Genomic DNA, 14,755 nt, shown 5'->3' with positions numbered 1-14,755 from the left:
GCAGAAGGATACGCGAGATGGCTCGAACGATCTAGCGAGTACAAGAAGTCTCAACTTTCCCATATGATACGCGCATGTTTCAACGTTACAATGCAGCTAAATTCATGCTTCAGTTCACCATGCCCCTAAGCCAGTGTCTCAGAAAATATTACAGAAAGAGAGTCAGTAGCGCCACGCGCCATCTCACAGGATGTTAATTTCGCCGTTCAGGTCAGAGCTCTATGCCTCCACAGCAAATCAGTCATGCTCGCTTGACGATGCTAAGATTAAACACTGGTTCGACGCTTAAACGACAGTAATAACTACTAGCTACCTATAGTAAGCACTGACCGGGAATTTAATCCAGAATAAGCAGAGTACAGGGTGATGGGGAAGGAGTTCAGTCATCATCATCGTCAGGAATGTCTATCACGGCAGGCCAACTTCTTGGATTTGGAGGAGTTGAACCAGGCGGGTCAGCCGAATGAGGTGGAACCACTTGACCAGCAGCGATGGAGCATGGAGCTGGTGGCTGTGATTGATCTGCAGGGGCCTGAGTTATCACCTGGTCAGCAGGAGCGACAGCAGCAGCAATGTCCATGCTTGTAGAGGCCAGCAGAAGCGACAGCAGCAATGTCCATGGATGGAGCTGGTGGCTGGGACTGACCTCCAGCTCCAGGAGCTTCAGCCACCGCCTGATCAGCGGGAGGGGCAAGAACATCCATGGATGGAGCTTCAGCCATCACCTCGTCATCGATAGCAATGACCTCCAAGTGCAGAGCCGGTGGCTCGGTTTGTCCAGACGAGACCTCCTCATCCGGATCCGGCCGGGCCTCGATGGAGCGCGAACGTGCTATCTGAACCAAGCGTTCCCTCTCCCTTCTCCTCCGCACTGTTCTTTTGTTCACGAGCGGCTCGGCCGATCCACTAGAGCACTCCGATTCGTAGAAGTTCTGCCACAGGCTGAAGCAAACGTACTCTTTCTCCTCGGCAGAGCCCCTAGCTTCGCTTCTCGCCGCCTGCCTCTCCGGCGCAGCCCGGTTCGATTGCTTCCGTTTGCTCCGGGTCAGAGGGGCGGCAGGCTGAACGGTTATTCTCGGAGAGTCTTCAGGCCGATGCTGCCTCCGTGTCTTCATCGAGGAGCTGGTCTTGGTCGGCTGCTTGACCGTGCTTTGAGTGGCAGCAGGCCGGGAAATGTGCTTCTCCAACGCGGCCAGGCCTTGCCCTAGCTTTAGTTTCTTCTGAGATGCACAAGGCAGCACACTGGATCTCTGAACGTCCTTCCTGGAGGTGTTGCTTCTCGGCGAGTTTGCGTCGTTGCAACTCCTCCCTGGAGAGAAAAACCCCTGCTCCTCCGACGTAACCGATGCTTGCTTCCGTTTCAGCCGTCTGCTCCGAGGGGCGGCAGAGAGAACAATTGCCTTCTGAGAGTCATCTGCCTTCTTTGAGGGGCTGCTGCCCGGTGATTTTGCATTGCTGCTGAGCAAATGCTCGCGCTTCGCCCATGCGAGAAGCTCTTGCTTCGGCTTTCTCTGAGGGGCAGCGGACAAAACAATTGCTTTCTGAAAGTCTTCAGGCATATTTCTCTTGCGTGCCTTCTTCAAGGAGCTACTCTCCTGCACTTCGTCTGAATCTGGATACGACTGCTGTACAGCTCCTTGTTGTGACTTGGGCATTTTGGTTGTTTCAGTCCGAAGCCGCAGCGTACCTGAAGAAGTCATGTTGTAAGTTGATATCGTAACAAGTTACCTATAGCAAAGAATTGTCTTTAATTTGGGGAGTACTGTAAGTCTACGTTCTTATTGGCAGCCAATATGTCGCACTAATGCTGGAAGTACCAAAGTTCACATAATGAAATGATCAAACAAAAAAATCACTATAGCAACAAGTTTACATGACCCACCAAGTTACGTGCAAAAAGAGTTACCATGCAGCTGATCTATTTTTTGTTAGATATCATGGTTTCAGTTTCAGTGCCACTCCTGACACAAACCCGTTGTTTTTCACTTAATTGTACAGCATAAGAAAAAGAATCTATAATAGATAAACACCTACAGCATCAGCCAAGAATTTTATAGCACATGGTAGCTATCTTGATTCCTGAATATTTACGAACTATAGCTGATCTATTTTTTGTTAGATACCATGGTTTCAGTTTCAGTGCCACTCCTGACACAAGCACCCTATTTTTTCACTTAATTGTATAGCATCAACGAAAGAATCTATAATAGATAAGAGGTCACACCTACAACATCAGCCAAGAATTTTATAATACATGGTAGCTATCTTGATTCTTGAATGTATCAAGCTACAGAATGAAAAACAAATTGTGGACACAAACAGTTGCATGCATGCTGACAATTTAAGATACAAGAATGTAAGAATAACTGTAAACCGGACAGATTTTAGGTGAATCGTGTAGTGGTAAAACTGAAGCAGAGGAGCCAGGTTTGACCTCTATTCTCGTTATGGTTAGTTTGGAGCTCATAACCGATGGCGTATTAGATAATTGATTCTGACATTTACCTTTTGGAGCCATCTTTTGTCCTGGTGTCACTGCTGGTTTGGTCACCACGTATTTACCACGACAACCCTTCTTGTGGCTGCAGAAAATAGCATCAGTCAATACACCTTTGAAGTTCTCTCAAACACATACACCTTTGAAGTTCACATGCAAACATTAGCTGAAAGTAAATATTATCTAGAAAATCATTCAGAGTCTCTGAGAGTATTAAAAATAACAAATAAATGGTATACGAGTTTTGTTAGGGTACCAGATCGATCTATTATACTCTCAACAATTCAACTCAGTTCATACATCGATGGTGTTCTGGTGGTGGAAGGGAAGGGAAGGGAAGTAGGTGAGGAAGAGAGAGCCGCCGTCCTTTGCCTGATCCTCCTGGATGCCGATCCAATCGGTGCTTCCAGATTAAGTACCGGTGGCGATGCGTCAACGGTCCAGTTGGGCCCGACAAATCTTCTGTTAGGCTGGACGATCCTCTTGGGCCTGCTGGATATCCTTCTCGCCACGTAGCCGTCTTGGGCCGGGTTCGCTGCCATGGTGGTACTCTGTTCTCCAGTCGTCATGGCAGCGGCTCCCTTGCTCTGCTTGCTCGTCACGGCGCTGACATCCCCCCCTTCTTGAGTTGTGGCTTGTCCCCAAGCCAGCAGTGTAGGGTAGCGTTCGCGCGTGGCCTTGGCGTCCTCCCAGGTGGCGTCCATGATCGACGGGTCGGACCAGCGCACGAGTAGTTGTTCTCGTCGGCCTTGTGGGGTTTGGCGCCATCTTGTGTCGATGATCTCCACCGGCTTCAATGGCTCATCGTTGGGTACTGGCAGCGCCGTCTCGACCTGGGTGGTGGGGGAGAGAGCTCGGCGAAGTTGAGACACATGGAAGACGGGGTGGACCTTGGCGCCGGCAGGAAGCTCAAGCTCGTAGGCGACGGGGTTGATGACGCGGATGATCTTGTAGGGGCCGTAGTAGCGGAAGGAGAGCTTGTAGTTCGAGCGACGTACCACTGTCGTTTGGACGTAAGGTTGTAACTTGACGAAGACAGAGTCGCCCACCTGGAATGATCGTTCGATGCGCTTCTTGTCCGCCTGGGCCTTCATGATATTGCGAGCACGGTGGAGGTGCTCCGAGATGACCTGTTGCATGTGCTTTCGTTCTTCTAGCCAGTCTTGGAGCTGCGGAATCCTGCAAGTGGAAGCAGCTTCGATTCCCCAATGGCGAGGTTCATGACCGTAGAGCGCGACAAAGGGTGACGTGTTCAATGCCGAATGGAAACTGGAGTTGTACCAGAACTCTGCAAGGGCCAAGTACTGATGCCACTTGCGCGGGTTGGCGTGGGTGAAGCACCTGAGGTAAATCTCCAAGCACTGGTTAACACGCTCCGTTTGACCGTCAGTTTGTGGATGGTACGGCGTGCTCATGTTCAGCTCGGTGCCAATTGTCTTGAACAGCTCGCGCCAGAAATTGCTGGTGAATACTGGATCTCTGTCTGATACGATAGCTTCAGGCAGTCCGTGCAGTTTGTACACGTTCTCCACGTAAGAGTGAGCAACTTTTGCAGCCGTGAACGGGTGACCGAGGGGCAAGAAGTGCGCGTAGCGCGTGAATTTATCCACTACGACAAGGATGCAGTTGAACTTGCCTGACAACGGCAGTTTGTCGATGAAATCCATGGTCACCACCTTCCATGCGCCGTCTGGAATCGGGAGTGGTTCTAGCAATCCAGGGTAGCGCACATGCTCTGGTTTGGCCTGCTGACAGATTGAACAGGACTGCACATACTGTCTGGTGTGCTCTTTCATCTTGGGCCAGGCGAAGAGGTGGCGGATACGGCGGTAGGTAACAGGCACGCCGGAATGGCCGCCCACAGTACTGTCATGGAAGGCCTGGAGCATGTGTTGCTGGAGTGCGGGGGAGCCACCCAACCAGAGCCTATCTTTGAAATACAGCAGGCCATCGCGCATGGAGAAGCGCTGTTTGGGGTCCGGTCGTCGCGCGAGATCACTGATGATCTTCTGAACTTGTGGGTTGTTCTCATAGCTTGCTGCGATATCGTCTAGCCATACAGGCTTGCAGACTGAAATTGCTGTCGCTGTTTCGTCAGGAGCTCTTCGCGACAGTGCATCAGCGGCTGAGTTCGTTGCGCCTGGGCGATAGCAAATTTTATAGCGCAGACCAAGAAGCTTAGTAAATGCCTTCTGCTGCCATGGTGTAGAGAGATGTTGGTCGTCGAGGTGGACTAGGCTTCGCTGATCTGTCCGGATGATAAACTCTTCATTCTACAGATAGGGACGCCATTGCTCGATAGCCAATAAGAATCGCCATGCATTCCTTCTCGTAAGTGGATAGCCCTCTGTTTCTGGGACCGAGAGGCTTGCTCATATATGCTATGGGGTGACCCTCTTGTTGAAGAACTGCACCCACTCCGTAGCTGCAGGACAGGTGCTGTGATCAATTTCTGCTTCAGAACATCGAAGGCTTGCTGTGTATCACTGGTCCACACGAACTGATGATTTTTCTTGAGCAGATTGAAGAGCGGTCGTGCTATGATCCCAAAGTGCTGGACGAATTTCCTGTAGTACCCTGCCAGTCCTAGGAACCCGCGCACCTCCTTGGCGCAAGTGGGCGTTGGCCAATTCTCAATTGTCTGAATTTTGCTGGGGTCAGTGGAAACGCCCTGCTCGTTGATGACGTGTCCAAGGTAAGATATCTGTTGCTGTGCAAACGAGCACTTGGATTGCTTCACTTGCCAATGATCTGCCCGAAGCAATTGCAACACTTTCCTGATGTGCTGAATGTGCTCTTTCAGTGTCTTGCTGAAGATGAGAATGTCGTCGAAGAACGAGATCGCACAGACACGGTTTACAGGGCGGAGAGTGGTGGTAATGGCGCTGTTGAATGTAGCCGGTCCTCCGGTGACCCCGAATGGCATAACGCGGTACTCCCAATGGCCGGAATGGGTCTGGAATGCCATTTTGTACTCTTCACCTTCCGCCATTCTGATTTGATGGAATCCTGCGCGCAGATCTAATTTGGAGAACCACTTGGCGCCCGCAAGCTCGTCCAGCAGCTCGTCTATGAGGGGAATTGGGTACTTGCTGGCCACCGTCATGGAATTGAGTCGTCGATAATCAACGCAGAGACGCCACGTTCCGTCCTTCTTTTTGACAAGCAGTGCTGGCGAAGAGAACGGACTGGAGCTTTTTTGAATAATGCCGAGATCGAGTAGCTCTTGCACCTGCCGCTCGATTTCTGTCTTGAGTTCCGGCTTATATCTGTACGGCCGCAGGTTAACTGGTTGTGCTCCTGCCATCAATGGAATTCTATGGTCACAGTCGCGTCTCGGAGGCAGGCATCGTGGATCTTCAAACACATCAGTGAACTGTTCCAGTAAACGCAGAACTTCAGTTGGTATTGGCGTGTCAGGTTTGCTGCTTCCATCCAGTGAATTCAGTTGCACAACATGAGCGACTGAGCCTTGTTTACATGCTTTGAGCAGTTCTGGAGCTGATATGACAGAGCATTGTGTTTGATCGTTTCAGTTGGCCTTCAGGTGTAGTGACTGTCAGGTACTGCTCAATCCAGTCAATGTTCATAGGGCTGTGCTTGCGGAGCCGATCCATACCAAGTATAGCGTCGTACGATCCCAGCTTGAGGATTTTGAAATCCGTTTGAAACTGGTGACCTTGTGTGACCCATTGACACGCAGGAATGTAACGAGTGCAAGGAATGGTAGCTCCATCTGCAACTCGCACACGGCACGGCTTCGGCAAAGTAGTTGCTCCAGCCAGCTTGGTTGCCAGGGTGCTGTCAACGAAAGATGTTGAACTGCCGGAGTCCACTAGCAGTAGTATTTCTTGCCCTTGTACCCATGCTTGCAGTTGTAGGACCCCGGGGGTCTGATGATCCGTCTTCAGCCTGACGCGAGAGAGTGCATAGGTTTTCTTCTTCAGAAACGGGCGAATCGGGTGGTGAGTCACCAATTGGATCATCCAGGCTGAACATGGCAAGCAGTTCGTCGACGATGTGCATTTGTACTGTTGGTGGGCACACATGGTCTTTGCCCCAGCGTTCTCCGCATTTGAAACAAAGCCCTTTTGCTCGTCTAAATTGATGCAGTGCTGCGATCTTGCTTGTTTCAGACGAGGCCCGAGCTGCATCGGTCCCACGTCTGTCTTCAGAACCGGTCGCAGGTGTCACTGGTCGACTGAAGAAGGAGGGTGGAGTCGATCTGACCGCGTGGCTTGGCCCTTGGTTGGTGTTGGAGAAGCGCCTGTAGGGTAAGTCGCCGTCGGCCACTTCCTCCTGAAGTAGGGTCAGCGAACAAGCCGTGTCCAGGTCCGGTGGGCGCTGTACGAGCACCACCGCGCGGATGTCCGGTCGCAATCCCTCGACAAAGCGCGTCAGGAAAAAATATGGGTGAGTATTTTCGGAATAAGAAATGAGGTGATTCATCAGTGATTCAAATCGCTCGATGAAATCTGCGACAGTAGTATGCTGCTTAATAGCGTAAAACTGTCGGATGAGCATCTGGTGTTTGTCGCGCCCGAATCGGGTGCAGAGTAATGAAGTGAACGATTCCCAGTCGAGCCCAATCAGTTTCTTCTGAACTGACTGGAGCCAAATGCCCACAGGGCCTGAGAAGTTCAAAATCGCCATAGGGACACGGTATGCATCATGAACGGCGAACATCTGGAAATACTGCTCACAAAGCGTTTTCTAGAGCTGCGGGTTTTCACCGGTGAATAGGGGAAAATTCATGGGAGGTGGATTTTGCCCCAAATTGGCGAGGAACGATGGAGTTATGTGATCTGGAGGGGAAAGTGCCAGGTGCTGAGACATACCCGTGACCGGGAGTGCCGTCGGTGACTCGATGGTCACCGAAGGGAGCCCCCCGGTGAGATCGACGTCGCCGTGGCCACTGGGCCCGTGGAGTATTCCTCGCGTTTGAAGCAGCGGTGGCGGAGGAACTTGGGGCGTCGCTCCACTCGACGAAGACGGTGCGGTTGGTTGGGGAGGGGTCGCTTGCATCATGGCGACTGTGTTCTCCAGCTTGGTGAAGCGGGCTTCTAGATCGGGTTTCCACCGAAGGAGATCCTCGATCTGCGATGTCTGCGCTTGCAGCTGCTTGAGGACGCTTGCGGAGTCGCTCTTCGCGTCCTGATGGAGCTTGTCGAGGTACTCTTTGAGCGCCGGATCCATGGCGGCGAGGAAGACTTGCCGGGCGTGGACGCGTTGTCGAGTTTCCAGGATGTCGCGGCGGAGATCGATGGTGGTGGTGGTCTTTGATACCAGGATGTTAGGGTACCAGATCGATCTATTATACTCTCAACAATTCAACTCAGTTCATACATCGATGGTGTTCTGGTGGTGGAAGGGAAGGGAAGGGAAGTAGGTGAGGAAGAGAGAGCCGCCGTCCTTTGCCTGATCCTCCTGGATGCCGATCCAATCGGTGCTTCCAGATTAAGTACCGGTGGCGATGCGTCAACGGGTCCAGTTGGGCCTAACAAATCTTCTGTTGGGCTGGACGATCCTCTTGGGCCTGCTGGATATCCTTCTCGCCACGTAGCCGTCTTGGGCCGGGTTCGCTGCCATGGTGGTACTCTGTTCTCCAGTCGTCATGGCAGCGGCTCCCTTGCTCTGCTTGCTCGTCACGGCGCTGACAAGTTTGAGACGTCATTCTGCGTCTAAATGATTGAGAGGCAAATTTCAAAAAGAAACGAACCACCTAGTGTTCAAGCCTTCAACGGCATATCTTGTCGACTTTGTGCGAGAAAACAGCAATTAAGAATGTGAGGCACAATTTTACAACTCATCATATAAACATGATGAGTTATATGTCAGGGTAAATTTATGCAGTCTTACTTGTGCCAGTGACAAAGCTTGTTGCCACAGGTTGGATCTTCGCTAACATTCTCGATACAGCAGGAATCAGATGGAGGTCCCAGGCTCTTGGCCCTCACAAGTGTATTGCCACACTTGTCACACTGAAATTTAAAATATTGAACATGCCAGTAAGAGGTAAACCAGATTGAAAATTAATAACCAAAAGGAAAACACTAAAAAGAGAACTATGCATGGAAAGTAGTACCTTCCACATAGAGCCCTGGATGTTGCAGGATTTTTCCTGACTGAAATCATGGGTAGTGGTGATACAGTAGCCACTTATCGGTCTCTGGGTAGTGTGGCGCAAGCAAAAGTGGAAATCACCAACAGGCTGAAATGGTTATAAACATATCTGCCAGAAAATACTAACCGCGTAATCGTCGACGGAGCTAGTGTTGATCGCATCCATCCAATCACGGAATGCAGGACCATGGCTGCATGAATGCACAGGAAAACTTAAGCAGCAGGCAGGCAGGCATGCTAGGAGAAGACTAAGATTGGAACACACAATCTTAGTTGAAAGGATACAAGTATTTACCCGAGGCTCGTCAGACCACGCTTTACAAATACGATTCCATGAATCATGAGATGCAGCAGGGCGTTCTTCAGATTGGCATTTGTGCGATATCGCGGCATTGGCTTGTAGAGTGTTATTTTGCTCAGGTCTCCAAGGGAACAGTATCCGAAAGAACTGCTTGTGTACAATCGAATCAGTGTTTTCTTTATATTATTTTTCATAATAAACTAAGTCAATTTAATAATTGAAAAAAACACTCTCTGTATACTAATATAAGACGTTTTAGCTCACTTTTACTAGCATAAAACGTCTTATATTAGTTTCCAGAGGGATTATATTACTAGATAACACACTCACGTTTTATAGCCCATAATCAACATACAGTAAGGAAATGCTCTTGCTAAAGTCTACTCCCTCCGTTCCAAAGTTGAGTCATTTAATTTGGAACGGAGGGAGTACATATCTAGCTAATGCGACAGTGAGTTCATTAAGGAAGTGCTGCGATCTATAAAAGTGAATGCTGAGCCGAGCTCAGGCAAGCAGTCAGTGGGGAAAATGCTATATTTGGAAAGAAAGAAAAAAAAAATCAAGATCCGAAGTCATTGCACCGTTCGGACGGAAAAATCGACTCAGGCCGAATTGGAAATCAAAATCTTCTACTGTATGACATTCGAAGTGTCAAATGGTACACAATGAAACATCTTGTGAGGCGATTAAGAAGAATCTATATCATTTCGCCAAAAAAAAGAGAACATATCTACAGCACCACGATCCTAGGCGGGATTGTGGTTGAAAGACGGTGAAATAAATTGGGTGAGCAAGCCATCTCCTAACCTAATTAACGGGGACTCCAACATAATTAATCCTGGCACCCACCCCAGTCCCCCCCTCCCAAAAAAAAATCAAAAAGAAATGGGAGTGCAAGAGGCGGACTTACGTGATCGTCTTGGTGCGCGGGGCGGCCCGCTCGACGGAGAAGCCGGCGTCGGCGAGCGCGCCGCGGAAGTAGAGCTCGTCGTAGTGCCGGAACAGCTCCCACGGGTTCTCGTCGTCCGCGTCCGGATCCGCCCCCGCCCCCATGGCCTCCCCCACTCACAAGCTCACAAGCTCACGCGGTCACGCCTCAGGCGAGCGGCGGCAGCTTCGCGGGCAAGGATGAAGCGGCAGCGGCAGCAAGATCTCTCCCTCCCTCTCTCCTCTCCTCAGGCGAGCGGCGGCGGCGGCAAGACGAATCGCCGTGAGGGGAAAGGGAAGTGGGGGGGATTGGGGTTTTCTTGATGAGGCCTCCGCTGCCCCGTGCATGAAAAAATGGCGAGTGAGAGTGAGAGAGGGTAGAGTAGAGTAGGAGGCTAGGAGAGGTGCGTCGTGGGAGTGTCAGTGGTGCTGACGCGCGGGCCCGCGTGGAGACGCTGGTTCCGCGTGGGCGCTGCTGTACACTCGTGTGTGTGGAAGACGGGGGCAGAGGGGGAGGCTCTGGAGGTGCGGTGTGGGCGGACGGCTGGGATGCCGCGACGCTTGGCGTGGGTGCGGCCCGAGCCGCCGGATGGAAAAGGAAAAGTCACGCGCGGACTTGACCTCTGGTTCGCCCATGTGGGTGGGTGGGTGGGCCCGCGCCCAGCGGGAGCTAGCTACAGGAGTAGGACTCGACTTGGGAATGAAATGGGGCAAAGGCGCTCCCGCAGAAAGGACTGGACGCGCATACTAGAATCGTGCAACTTCCTTTTTACTGTGCCAATCATGTTTAACTTTTGTTTCTACCGAAGCAAAACTTTTATTTCTACCGGGCTCACACGCTTCGATTTGATGGATTTACCGGATTCTCGTAGGGAGCTCGGTTCCCGAGGGATGGTTCTATCTGGCCCGTTTGGAGCAGAGGGGAAAAGTACCGATGGAATTTATTCCAAGCACTGTTTGTTTCTACCCCACGGTTCCGCGGGAAACCGGAAAAATTCACCCTGCCTACGGAGAAGGGGACGGAGATGCTCAGGCCGACTCGAGCTCGGCCGACAAAAATGTTTCTTTGTTCCTTATGGTCTTTTTAACCGTCAAGAACCGGAGCAAAACCGTAAGCTGGTTTCTTCCTGGCAACTTAAATTTTGCATTGTAAGCGAATACCATCACCTTTGAGATAGAAATGGAGACAAGAGGAAGTATCACATGACTAAGAATGTTGCTATGTGCACGGCACTAGCTGCGTGGGTTTTGCACCACAACTCAACTCGGCCTTCCATCATGTGTATGTGTTAGAGCATGGTCGTCGGATCACATGTCGTCTGACAATCAGGTTCAAGGAGTCGTGTGTGAAGTAGTCTCACATGATTAAATGGTGCTATTTATGGCGTTATTGGAAGTGTGGTGGCACGGGCTCCTTTTGTTTTTGCGGGGATGGTGGCATGGGCTTTACTTGCACGTGGATTTTGGATGCACATTTAAACATGTGGATCTTTAAACTTCAATATGGGAATGTGTTCTTGAGTACTTCATCATTTCCGGTTTATAGGGTTTATTTCAAAATCTTAGTTTTTTTTCATTTTATAAGGCTTAATTTGGTTGTTCATCATCACAAGTTCAGATTTCAATATGCATTAAATAATTGCATGCAAGTATTAAGAGAAAATTGACCAATGCACGTACATTATGCATGCATGCATTGCAATTAATACATTGGTAAACATAAATTTTTGAGGAAAACAAGAACATTAATTGAGTGTTTTTGCAAATTATAAAAAATATTCCAGCACTCATCATCTACCTTGGTTGGTGAGATTTTTGAATTGAGCCCTATAAACCAGAAATGAGGGGCACATAGCATCAGAAGGGGACACAATTTCCGAAGAGGTTTCATAAAGTTCAAAATTGGCAATAAAAACGATGCTTACGTGGTTAATTTTGGAGCTCATGTTTTTATTCTCAAATGTATTTGACTTCTGATGGACTATTTAGAGAGCCGAAATGGTATTAGGTTGGCAGCTAAAGGAGAAAGGAACGTTCTTAACTCACTCACTCTACAGTCATTACTGCTTCTAGAGCTAGTTAAAGACCTCAGCATAAATAAAAGACCTTAGCATAAAGCTTTCTTAAATGCTTATGTCAAGATCAAGGACTTATAGTGGTCGTACCTCATGATCCATGTGGCGACTAACTCAACTTGTACATCAAGGGTGGCCCGACTCATCAAATCGTCAATATTGCGCCCTGAGCATATATATTCGAGAACTGTGATTGTGAGTTTTCAGATATGCATCGAATATCCAGTTTTCACTCTTGTTCTAAATGCTGATTTGCTTTCATTTTGGGTGAAAATGAGAGAGGACGAGACCTTGTGTTTGACAAATAAATAAAAAGAATGGATGACAAACACGGGAGATCATATTTGCCGTGTAACACGTCTAATGTTGAGCAATCCCATAAGAGGAGTCAATTGCAAGAAACCACCACATTTGTGGCTAGGTTTGTAGGAAACTACCAACTCATTAATCCGTTGTAAAAAACACCGTAAAATCTCTTAACCCGTTGCAAAAAGCACTGAACAACCGTTTAGCCTCGTTTGATCTCTTTACCGACGGGTGGGCCCCGAAAACGCCGACGTGGCATGACAGACAGGCAAACAGCGCCGTTAGGACCAAAACGGTCAAGACGCCGCGCCGGTCGGTCCTGTCGGTGCTTGCCAAACAGATCCCCCGCGCCCTCTCTCTCTCCCTCGCCCCTCTCCTCTGTCTCCCCCTCTCCCCCTCTCTCTAGCTCTGGTCGTCGTCGATGAAAAGCCAGCTCGCCGCCGTCCGCCATGGTTTCGTGGAGCGACGACAACGAGGAATCGGGCTACTGGGAGGAGGTTCATTGCCTGTGGACTTGATGTGAGTGCTAGCAAAAATCTGTAGTTTGCTTATTTTGTGAAAAATTATAAATTGTTCATATGCACTGTTCATTGGTCATGTTCACTGTTCATTATTCATGTTCACTGTTCACCTAGTAGTTTAGTTAAAGGTACTGTCATGTACCATACCATAGTGACTGGGTGAAGTAAATGAATTGCTCATAGATACTCCCTCCGTCCAGGTTTATTAGGCCTAAAGACAACTTCTCTTAGACAAAGACACATAGTAATTTGCTCACATTAATTCTTCCATTCCACTCCCAATGCACTCTCTCACATGCATGCAGCCAATGAAAAAGCACACATGAAGTGTATTAACTTTTCAGCCATGGCACCAACAACAATAGCTTTCAATACAACCAATGAAATGGTTGCATGCATGCACCTTTCTAACACGGGGCCTTATAAAAGGGGACATGCTTGTGATGCTGAGAGGCCTAATAAACCCGAACGGAGGGAGTATAAATGAAGAACACCACAGTGATATAAATGAATTAAATTTTGCTGTTAAAAATTAAGTACGTAGATATAAGGTATCCATAGTGATTGAGTGAAGTAAAGTGTGCTGTTAAAAACTATCATAGTGCATTGTTCATAGATATAAATGAAGTAAATGAATTGAACTGAATTGTATTGTGCTGTTAAAATTAAGGTATAAATGAAGTAAATTCAGTGTAGTATGCTGTTAAAAATTCAGATATAAATTTAGAATTGAGCTGAATTGTGCATGTGCAGTATACTATAGTTGTTTTGAATTGGACTGAATAGAAGTGAAGTGAAAAAGGAAGTAAATGCATTTGTACTTGTTGTTTTGCAGGAAGCAAGCAGTTGTGGTGTTGTTCAATGGGTAGATGAGGAGTGGCCAGAGCATCTGCAGAATGCTCTTCACAAACCATGGCTTTTGTATGAGGATTGCCAGCGTGCTAATAGGATGGCATGTGTGGAACATTCATCACTTGTCCACAATCTGACATCACAGAAGAACAAGCTACAGGAGACTTATGAGAAGCTTGTTGAGGATGTGAATAACCTACTTGATACCCAGGACAATATTCCCAAGGAAAATGAAGCCCAACAAGGTGAACATGAGGAAATCACTCCTCCTTTGGACAACAATATTTCAGCTTTGAAGGAACAGTTGGGTGCAATAGATGCTGAGAACAAAGAACTGAAGCAAAAGGTTGACCAGTTGAAGAGCATTCATGTTGCCCAAAGTAATGTGATTAGGAATCTGAAGTTTGCTCATTTTAAGGAGAAGGAAAAGTTGAGCACTGAGAGGAGGAATTTGTAGTTTCACATTGCTGATCTTGTCAAAGCTAGTGACAAGAACAAGAGAAAGCTGAAGGACATCAAGGATATTTGTGATGAAGAGTGATTAGTAATCTGACCATGTGGGTCATTATCTTAAGTTTCAAGCATTGAACTATGGCTTGTAATGTGTGAACTAGTGGCAGTTTGGAGTATTTGAAGTAGGGTGTAGCCTTGAACTATGTCTTGTAAGCTTTGAACTATGGTGTCATGATGTTAACTATGTTGTTAAGTATGATGTTAACTATGGTGTCATGATGTTAACTATGTTAGTGACTAGAGTTGTTAAGTATGATGTTAACTATGTCATGAAGTTAACTATGGCACCCTAAATGATGGAATGAGGATATGTTGGATACCGTCGACGTTGAGGCACCCTAGATAAATTAGGTTATCTTGGATACCGTCAACGTCGAGGCACCCTAGATGATCAAATTAGGTTATCTTGGATATCGTCGACGCCGAGGCACCCTAGATGATCAAATTAGGTTATCTTGGATACCGTTGATGTCGAGGCACCTTAGATGATCAAATTAGGTTATCTTGGACATCGTCGACGCCGAGGCGCCCTAGATGATCAAATTAGGTTATCTTGGATATCGTCGACGTCGAGGCACCCTAGATGGTCAAATTAGGTCATCTTCGATATCGTCGACGCCGAGGCACCCTAGATGATCAA

The 14,755-nt window shown here is 48.3% G+C and overlaps 1 pseudogene; it reads right to left on the bottom strand.

Moving 5' to 3' along the window:
* Positions 1 to 55: 55 nt before the first annotated feature.
* On the bottom strand, positions 56 to 10,252 carry LOC119317974 (annotated as a pseudogene).
* Positions 10,253 to 14,755: the final 4,503 nt, after the last annotated feature.

Source organism: Triticum dicoccoides, chromosome 6A (genome assembly GCF_002162155.2).
Source record: "Triticum dicoccoides isolate Atlit2015 ecotype Zavitan chromosome 6A, WEW_v2.0, whole genome shotgun sequence".
NCBI classification, from domain to species: domain Eukaryota; kingdom Viridiplantae; phylum Streptophyta; class Magnoliopsida; order Poales; family Poaceae; genus Triticum; species Triticum dicoccoides.
Note: the sequence above shows the minus strand (reverse complement) of the source record. Positions and strands in the feature narration are given on the sequence as shown.